The sequence below is a fragment of the Anneissia japonica genome, unplaced genomic scaffold (assembly GCF_011630105.1).
Source record: "Anneissia japonica isolate Jap-2015-1 unplaced genomic scaffold, ASM1163010v1 scaffold19683_len14328_cov199, whole genome shotgun sequence".
NCBI lineage: Eukaryota > Metazoa > Echinodermata > Crinoidea > Comatulida > Comatulidae > Anneissia > Anneissia japonica.
In genome coordinates this window covers 3,233-14,296 of record NW_022757529.1, presented here as the reverse complement: position 1 = coordinate 14,296, position 11,064 = coordinate 3,233, and the positions used below count along the sequence as shown (strand labels likewise).

The window sequence follows — 11,064 nt, the reverse complement described above, 5'->3', positions numbered from 1 at the left end:
TTCTTTTAAAACGCTCAAAATTACTTTTTAAATAGAGCATGTTTTAGCATATAATACTTTTCAATCAGAAACGTGCGTGCTTCGTTAGGGTCAAAGTACTGCGGATCACCAAACTCATCCTCAGTGACGAGTTCAAATCTAGTTAGTTATTAAAATTGATATTTAAATATCTTTATTATTACCATACTAATATTATTAGTATTGTTTAAATAAATATTACTATTGATGTTGTTGTTATCACCTTTATTATCGTCATAATGACTAACTAGTATTATTAAAGTAAATATTACTAATTTATTGTCGTTATTGTTGAATTAGAGTATTATTATTGAATTAGAATGTTGTGAGTAAACAGAAGACGAACTTTTGGTAGTGTGGTAGTCCTGTTTTAGTAGAATATACTCGTACTTTATTTCAATCATATATTGATGAAAAAGGATGCAAAAACTGAGATTTACATTAAAGAACTTGTGGCCGAGTTGACTTGTGGCCGAGTTGGCTGTAGCCGAACTTTTTGTGGCCGAGTTGATTTGTGGCCGAGTTGACTTGTGGCCGAGTTGACCTGCACCCGTCATTTTCAATACATATTTGTATTGAAAATGACCAAAATTACCATCTTTGTTTTTTGAGAACTAATAAAATATTGATGCATCTTTTTGGCTATAGTATTCTCCCGATCGCCAAGTAACCGTTTTTTTACGTTCGCGAAATTCGTGAAAAAAGTAAAGTAAATCCACAGACGTACAGCTACTGTCTTTTTTCATTATGGTCGGATCTTGGTTTAAAACATTTTATGTTTTAAATAATAACATTAGATTCAGAAATTGTGTATACTTTCTGAAATTTGACCATGATTGGAGCAGTACTGGCTGAACTGTGTCGATTTTCTCCTACTACCAAGGTCTTGTTTACTCATTGTGAAGGCCGTTTAGGCAGCATGCAGGCAATTAGCAATCAATCATCCAACCCACCAGTGACCGTTTCTTCTAAGGGGAAGAATTTCGTCATGTGTGGTTAGAATTGGAATGTAGCTCAAATGTTGGGAAGTTTCTTATGCTTTTAGGATAGGTAAGGCAGTTGTCACTTGGACACCTAAGTGCGAATAACTCCAACCAAGTGGGACTTAGGTTGTATTCATATGTTTTCAAAGAAATAGCAGCCAAGTGGGACTTGGGCTTTACTTTGTACGAATTTTTACTATATTTCTGAAGATTAAATTGCATGTAGAACATGTTATATCCTTGCGTTTGCTTCTGTAATGAAATCTCATATATTGGACTATTGGACTACGTCACAGAACCTAAGTACAAGACACAATCTCATGACATGGTTTATTTATTTACAGGAACCTAGGTACCACACTGAGGTCATCTCTTTATATGGTTTCCATTTCGAACTCAAAGCTCATCGGCTGGGTAAAGCCTGCACTTACCAATTCTACATGCAGGTTAGTAAATAACAGTATTCATCCATCTGTCTACTGTACCATCTATAAAAGATGTTGGAAGATAATGTTGAATGATAATAACAATGATGGTACGAAAATGACTATTACACTGGATTTTGATTTTTGTGTAAAAAGTAAGCAGTGGAAGCCTGAAGACTTAATCCAGTGGGGTCCTTGTGGTTTGAATTGGTCAGGAAACAATTGCCTGCTCATTTCCAGGGGTGCACATACATGATTTTATAATTTTAATTTTTTGGTGGGAGTTGAGTGGCAAGGAAGAAGCACAGATATCTACAGCCTTAATGTGTTCAAGACTCTTTGTCTGGTTGTTAGAACCAAGGGCGGATTGCTATAAAACGGTCTTAACTCCTCAAATAAAGCCGGCTTTATCACTCAGACGGTCTTACTAAAGTCATTCCTCTAAGACCATTGCTATAAAACAGTCTTCCCTAAGACTGCTTTGGGTATTGAAACGCAAACAAGCACTTCCTAGTAAAATAAAATTGAGGGCGACGTCATGCGTGGTCGACGCAGGCAAGTGTATCGAAATGAACGTAAATAAATGCCATAGACCTATTTTTACAGACGCTGAGAAGTGCGCGGAGTATTCGTCGTTCGATTCTCCGACTTTGATGATCTAGGTCTTGTCATTGCTCTGTTAAATTAAAGGGGGGGGTGCGGGGATGAAACGATTAATTTTTAATTTAAAATAGAGGTATATGGGCGACCACAACGACGGTGACGGCACTGGATTTTGAAGCGCGGTATTCGTAAACGAGGCTCGTGAACTGGGTCCCAAAAAAAAAACTGGTGCTACAGGATTTTGAGCTAGTGTTATAAGATAGGGAATTTTCTAAAATGTACCGACTTTCAAAGGCTTGCATTCGGTAACCCCATAAAAAATTGTGTCAAACTTTAGATATTCCAATGTAAATTTGGCCGTTCTTTTCATTTATATGGGTTTTCACTTATGAAAATGTCTCAATTATGTGTAAAATAACGATTTGCCCCAGTTTTTATTTCGGAAATTTGCACTAGACAGGGAGTCGGCTGATTCACTCAACCGTAACGAGCTGGTAACGACACTAGCCAACTGATGAGAATGGTCGTCACGAGCGGAAAATTGAAAAATTAGGACTGGCGAAAATATTCAATAATAATAATAAATTATGTCGAAGGCATTTTTGAAGAATGAATCTTTCTGGTTTGGATAAGGAAGTCTTGGAAGTGGTGATCTTAATAGTGGCGTTAAATAGGTTTGTTTAATACCAACTTGTCTTACCTGTGTAGGCATAGCCTAGCATTTAGAGCAGTACTGTATGTATGTAGAGAATACGGAATACTACTGCCTGGCGCGACCTAGGCCCCTAGTTTAGGCCTAGGCATACAAACTATAATAATATTTCAAACATTAGACAAAAAAACAACACTTTTAAATAAAGTGCATTAATTTACATGTTAATTGTTAGATCCATGGAACTATCTAGGACCTACTAATACTACAGCATTACTAAAAATAAATACCAGTTTATTCGTCGTGGAATGTGGATGATACCTTGAAAGCTAGGCCTAGCTCAAATTTGCGCGGAAAATGGCTTGGAAAAATGTGCACAGAACTTAACTTCTGCATAATACATTGGAAATGGTTATATGTACAGTATTGAGATTAGTTCAAAGACTAATTTTTGGCATTCTTCTCGGAAATATAACCACCTGCCTTAGGCGTGGCCCTGCTGGTTCCATGGCGGGTCAAATGTCCAGCCATTTTGATGGTCAAAATACAGGGGCATTATTATTATTGTACATTAGAAAAGATTGAGAAACAAGATAGTCTATTATACATATATTGTTATTGTCTTCATTTGTAATTTTTAAACTAATTTTTATTTTTATATTACAAAAAAGTATTATATTAATGAAATAATAAATTCTATTCAAAATAATTGCAGCTATGTTACACTAGTTTGCAATGCATTTGAATATGGGCTTTTCACAGTGATGGTTAATTAGAATATATATATTTTCAACAAAAATTATCATTGATGATTAGTGCCAGAATGATAATTCCTTATAAAGATATTGTAATATCAATACTAATTATTTTTGAATGGTGTAAGAATAGTCAATCTGATTTTTTTTTAAACTAGTCTGTTCAAACTTTTTATTGTACTTCTCTTCTTACAGGAAATGCCGACATGTTGGATATCAATGGCTTTCATTTGGTAGGTGTTTAACAGGCTAAAGAAATCTGACAGAAGGGTCATCCCATCTTGCACTGTGTAAGACTGCCCTAGGTTTTTTGATGCTATCATAGAAGATGATGAAATAAACTTTGTGTTGGAAGAATTATTTATAAATTGTTATGGAAGATACTGATAAGTCCATCCTCATTTATGCAACAGATCTTATGTAAATAGATTCATTCTTGACAATTCATGTGACAACTGTGCTCTGTTTTTTTGACAATCTCATCACTCATGAAAGGAAATTTTGTCAGGATAGGCCTAGAGCTTTTGTATATCTGGACCAGTCAATTGTGTGTAACCTTCCAGACCTAGTCTGTAATTGAAATTGTTGCTATTGATGCAGATAGGCCCGCAAAGTAGATTTCAAGAACATTTTGTCGTTATGTACAGTACAATGTTTTTTGTATCTTCCCCACTCTTGTCTCATATTTTAAAATGTTAAGCTAATACAGTATGAATTATAATTTTGTGTACAGTAAATAAATGTAACTTGTTCTTCCCTATTCTTTACATTGGTATAAACTATAGTAAATATAAATCCATATATTTAATATTTTGATAATAAATAGAGTGTGTAAAATGCAGTGATATATATTGTAATACCTGACTGCTTTAATGTTGCTTTATTCTGTGTACAGTAAAACAATTTTATATTAACTGTGAGAAAATACACTTGTTGTAATCAATTATTTGCCATGTACAGTATAAGAATGATAAATTGTGTTTCTATGACATAGGCAAGTTCAACTACTGTATTTTAAAATACTAAACAAAAAATGGTGTACAGCAAAAAAATTGAAGATTTCTCCTAAATTCCAATACCAAATTGATCAGCATGCACACATAGGCATAATCCAGGCATTAAAAAATAAGTAGTTTCATAGAAAAACTTTACACAAGACTGTACAAAGCCATACATTAAAATAGTTGTTCCTGTAAATTTAAACTCATTTAAAACTAATTTGAAAACTTTTTTGTTTACAAAATCGCTTTAATTGGGTTAATTGTTCACTGCGCCTTTGATAATGTTTTTTGAATTGGCGCGTTATAAATTTCTGCATATTATTATTTTTATTATTATTATATATTGAGCCACATTTTCATACTGTACTATCAACTTTGCACATTACATATTTCAAAATTAATCCTCACAATTTGTTTTCTAAATCTGGGTCACATATTTGCTTCAAAAGAATTAATATTGAATGGGATTACAATACAATTTAATAACATTAAAGATATTTTGCAAGTGAAACAGGTACTGTAATACTGGTACAGTATTTATTTATTTATTATAAATTTGGCATGCAATATAAACCTTTTTTCGTAGATGCCAATGTTGGGTGGTTGTACTCATGGCAAATGTTGTGGTATGTTTGTCTCATCATGGCGACTGGCAAATACCTATGTGAGGAGAGTGTCATGTTTTGGCCTATCACATATCTTGTCCTACAAAAATATATATGTATATATTTTATTTGAATTCCACATCAACAACAGCTGAAAGTTAGGTTTGGAGTAACATATGCATCATGTTATTATTTAATGGGGCGTTATTGATGTATAGCCTAGCTTCTAGGCCTACAGTATATCAATAATAATCTTATTGTTACAGGAATTGGTGTTGGCTCTGATGATATAGTGTACTACTATAGCACATCACCTTTATTTAGACAGTGCATTTTTTAGACATTTATTTAGGCCTAGGCCTAGACAGTTTTTCTTAAGACCAGGCCTATAACTAGGCCTATAGTATACTATTATTAGTAGGCCTAGGGGCCTAGGTCTATTATTATGGGAAAAAAAATGCACTAGCACAATTAATGTGACAAAGTCGCCATGACAAGTCTAGGCTAGGCTAGTAGTAGAAACCTACTAACTTTACCGTCAGCTGGATAAGGCTGCGTGCGAACTCACCTGCTGCGGGACTGGAGCTGTGTCCCGGACAGGAGTGCGCTACTGCTGCTGGGTAGACACTGACTGTGCTAATCCTAGGCATAGGTGTAGGCCTAAATTATAAACAAACAGGTCATCGGACTGATATACGTTTATTAATTCAATTGAATTATTCCTCCATGATTGAATTGACGTTGAATAAACCGTCTCTCTGTAACTGCGTACGTAAACGATCACAAAAACTCACGACTTCACTCTAGTGTACTGTATGTATTGTCTAGTCGCTTGATCGTCGGGACGATTTTTCGATCAGCTGCTCACTAAAATTGACAGACTTGTCTTGAATATTAATGAGTTGGTTAGAAAATACTACCAAGCTACTGAAAAAAGTGATCACCCTCGTTTTCACCCAATTTTCCTGTCTCATCATATGTTTTGTTTCTGTAATTATCGTTACATCTCAGCATTTTGAATTTTTTAACTGTTTTTCCCGAACTCAGGAAAGGTTAAATAAGCAATATATGGCCACTTGTCTCATCCCCCCCCCCCCCCCCCCCTTTAATCAGAAGAACGCCATGATGAAAATGATTTAAGACCGTTTTAAGCCTCCTCTGAGTAGGCTTTAAAATTTAAGACGGCTAACTGGTTAGACCGTGGTATAGCAATGGTCTATAATCATAGACCAGTAGTGATGTCACGATTATAGCCGGCTAACCGTTAAGACATCTAAAGACCGCTTATAGCAATTTGCCCCAAGTCTTCTAATATAAGAATTTTACATCTGGCTGGTGTGCACTTTAACAACTGATTTTTGGAAGAGTATCTAGTGGGGGCTATGGTACATTTCAGCCTGTCGTTATGAAGTGATGTGAACAGGAAGCTACTTAGCACCTCTTTCAATTGCTGCAGTTGTCAGGGACCATGAAGATGATGATTATGATGAATTATTATTATGTTGAAGATAATGGTTACGATGATGATAATTTCATTTAATTAAAAATATGTTTATAGAGTTGAGATTGTAACTTGGCATGAAGTCTGTACAGATTACTGGCGGCAGGGGTGTCCTGCCACCATGAGTGTCATCCGCATATGAACCATGAAGATGATGATTATGATGAATTATAATGATTATGATGATGAATATTTCTTTTAAATTTTATAGATTTAATAGTAATTCAAAATAAGTTGAGATTGAAACTCTAACAGTATGCAAGTTATATTTTTTATTTCAATATTTTTTAGCGTTTAAAACCTCATGATCCTACACTGTCATTCAAAGCGTGCGAACGTCAAACATTTTCAATGAGACAAGATCGTGAAGTGCGCTACAGCATCCGAATCCAATGCAAGGCTGATGGGCAAGAACGCTTGTTCAACACAGGGATACTCAGTAAGAAGTTTGGACTGGGCTCCAAGACAAGTCGCAGTGAAGTTCTTACATTAGAGGGCCTATCTCTACCGATTTGTGTCACATTTTCTCTTCTATTCCCACCTTCATAAGAAAGTAAAATTATGCCTTAATATTTCAAATCGATTATATATTTAATACATTATGATTTGAAATTATTAAATTTAGAAATCAGAATAATCATTTTGATTTGATGTGTTTCTAATTATGTTCAGTGAATTATGTGCTATCAAGAATTATCATTATTCCTGACTTTTAAACATTAACAGGGACAATATTTTATATACTGCTATGTGTGCAGTGGTGTAACGGCTATGCTCTCTTGTGCAGCGGTCTGCAATGCCCCCGACACCTAGGGTCGTCGCACTAGCACCCTGATGCAGAAGAGCTTTGATGATACATAACAGCATATTGTGTGTCTGACATTGACTGTAGGACATGTGAAAGATTGAAGTGGAGACAACAGAAAATTATATTCAAATTTTAAGTCTGTGAGTGCCATTTCCGGGGCGGTGGGTGGGTTAGAGATATTTTAATTCCCCCCACTTCCTAAATTTTAACCCAGATCTGCCCTGATATATAGCTGTGATCCTAGAATATTCAAAATTCCTTTTATTATAATTATTTTTAATAATTAGGGTAATGGTTATCATGATAATTATAGTTAGGTTTAGTGTGGGAACTCTGTTTATAATCATAAATTTAGTACAGACCCTCCATCTGTGAAAGGGTGGTACAGACCCTCCATCTGTGAAATAGACCGCCTCTATTTAAATTTCTGGATCCGCCACTGATATATCATTTATATAATTTGAACCCAGATTTGCCCTAATATGCATCTGTGATCCTACAATATTCAAATAATTCCTTTTATTATTATTATTATTATTATTTTCCTTTTTTCTTCTTTATGGTTATCATGATAATTATGGTTAGGGTTAGTGTGGTAATTCTGTTTATAATCATAAATTTAGTACAGACCCTCCATCGAGCACATCTAAAAACCCATGCATAGATATGTCTCAATGAGATTCCATGCAGTACAGTATTAAGAATACTTTAGAAGATGATAAACCAAAGTATATTAATATAGATTTAAGTCATTCTTGTTATAAAATGATGTAGTAAGCGCTTTAAATGTTATACAGTATTGCTATAGGATGCGAGTTTTCTAAACTAATGTCTATGCGATTCGCAATTTTCTTTAAATACAAATCAGTATTTTTTGTATCTTCTAAATTGTAGGGATTATTAAATGTGATTTTATAACTAATTGTGCATTTGAAGATTTGTATGAGTATTAATAATCCAACCCATGGGGTATCATAAGCTCATAATACCACAGTAATTCACTCATTTCACTTATAAAAATGAAAATAAACACCATAAGGTAAGAATCAGCAGGAAAATGACTATAAGTGAAAACTTGGTCAATTATTTAAAAAAAATATATACATTGATACAGTAATCAGAACCTTTGAATCGAGAGCTTGATTAAGTTTCGGTCTCGAGAGGTTGGTCAACCCAGAGGTCTAGGGTGCTTGGCCTTGTGGAATTACAGTGATCGCTTGGGTATTTGGCATGCGTACAAGATGCGGGGAGGAAGGTAGGCAGTCCCATTCAACTGACAGGCACTTGGGATGACTGTGCTAGGTTCAGTGCATTCATGGATGAGGTTCGCACTGCTTCCTTCCCTGCGTTCAGTTGGCTATAGTGGGGCTGAGGATGAGGCAGTACAGTAGCTCTATCCTGGCTATCTATTTCTAGCAGTGGCGTATCTAGGGGTGTATGGGAATGGGCTCCAACCCCCCTCCAAAAAATATTCTCGCGGGGAAAAAAAAAAAAATAAATAAATAAATGAAATAAAAAAATCTAGTCCTACCTTTGCAATTTTCCCAGGTAAGACCCGACCCCTTTCTTTTTGGAGTTCATCGATTCATAGAAAAAAGAATATGTATGCAACTACTCAATTTTTATTTTTTATGTAGGCCTATTTAATAAATAGGCCTATTTACTGTAAGAAAAATGAGACAAATTCATCTGACCGTTCTTGAATTTGGAAGAACTTGAAAGTCATTGAAAGATACTTCAGAAACCGGGAAAGCTCATTTCCCGCTGTCTAGGTATCAACATTTTCCCGGGCGAAACCCCACCCCACTTTTTCTTTTGGGGTGGGGGTGTTGTTTGAATATTTTCATCCCCCTCCCCCCACCCCACCTCCTAAACTTGAACCCAGATCTGCCCTGTGATCCTAGACTATTCAAATAATTCCTTTTTAAGTAACTCCACTTACCTGTAACATCTCTTACCTGTAACATCTCTGCGGTGCCGGTGAGTATAATTGGTGATCAGCAACAGTAGCGGATCACCTCTTGTTAGTCAGGATCATCATTTTCTTTTTGGTGATCCGCTAACGTTAGCGGGTCACCTCTTGTTATTGTCAGAATCTTTCTTTCTTTTTTCTTTTTCTTCTATCTTCCTCCCCAATTTTGTGACCACGATATCTCAAGATTGCTTTAACCAATCAACATGATATCTTCAACAATTATTAGTCTTCGGGTGGAATCGATACAATAAGCTTTTTAGCGTGATCAGTCACGCGTGACTCATCTATGCGCAATTTTGTGTTTTACGTAGCAAATTTTTTGATTGATCATAACTTCACCATCGTTGAAACTTCACACAGGTATACTTCATGTCCAGTACTATCTATATGCTCAGTACTGTCCGAATTGCAGCTCACAACGCGCACGTACGCGTGCGCTAAATATTAAATATGCTCAAAATCACGTTTTGACTAAATTTATGTACGTTTCAGGTGATTCTGAGCATTTCAACTTTTTCACAAATTTTCAGGTCGTACGCGCATTTTCGCGCACGCAGCGCGTACAGATGATTCTAATTACAATTTTTGACATATTTTGAGTTTCTTACACTGTAATGACATATTTGCATTATTTTTCAGTAATTTTACGTCTAATAATAGTGCAGTACGCGCACATCTAAGATACGTGTGTATTTGCTCTTTTTTGTCTATTTTCAGTCAAAATTGTACCTATTTTTAATCAGTTATAGTTCCTCAGAATGAAAGGTGACCCCCAATTTTTATTACATATTCTGAAAGCACATGAGTTGTACATATGATTTTATAGGTCATAATGGCTGATCAGACATTATGACGTCATCATATTTCCATCTGAATTCAACAAACTGAAAATTATCAATGACGTCATTTAAAAAAAATGCGCATTTGAGCGTATCTCGCTTATTCTTGGTCGATTGTCTTCCAACTTTGAGTATGTTATAACTGACACAATTCTCTTTCCTATATGTGACACTTTTTTTACATTTTGATGACGTCATCATGTTCAAAATATAGGGTTTTGCTTACCCCCCTCATCTTTCGTCAAACCTTTGATGACCCCATAATCACCTTAATCATTCGTGATTTCTGAATCATATTTAGTGGGCATAAACTTCAGGTCATGGTTAAATGTTATGTACATTATACATGCATAACAGCATATTGTGTGTCTGACATTGACTGTAGGACATGTGAAAGATTGAAGTGGAGACAACAGAAAATTATATTCAAATTTTAAGTCTGTGAGTGCCATTTCCGGGGCGGTGGGTGGTTGTTAGAAATATTTTAATCCCCCTCCCTCCTAAATTTGAACCCAGGTCTGCCCTGATATACTGTATAGCTGTGATCCTAGAATATTCAAAATTCCTTTTATTATGATTATTTTTAATAATTAAACCTAACTATAATTATCATGATAATTATAGTTAGGTTTAGTGTGGGAATTCTGTTTATAATCATAATTTAGTACAGACCCTCCATCTGTGAAAGGGTGGTACAGACCCTCCATCTGTGAAATAGACCGCCTCTATTTAAATTTCTAGATCCGCCACTGATATATCATTTATATAATTTGAACCCAGATCCGCCCTGATATGTATCTGTGATCCTACAATATTCAAATAATTCCTTTTATTGGTGATCCGCTACACTAGCGGATCACCTATTGTTATTGTCAGGATCATCATCTTCATCTTCTTTT

The 11,064-nt window shown here is 35.3% G+C and overlaps 1 long non-coding RNA gene across 1 annotated transcript; it reads left to right on the top strand.

The window, feature by feature from the left end:
• Window positions 1-952: 952 nt before the first annotated feature.
• LOC117124798 lies at window positions 953-8,273 on the top strand. Its single transcript, XR_004448020.1, has 3 exons — window positions 953-1,068; window positions 1,346-1,447; window positions 6,835-8,273. It is a non-coding gene; the product is annotated as an uncharacterized LOC117124798 (long non-coding RNA).
• The last annotated feature ends 2,791 nt before the right edge of the window (window positions 8,274-11,064 follow it).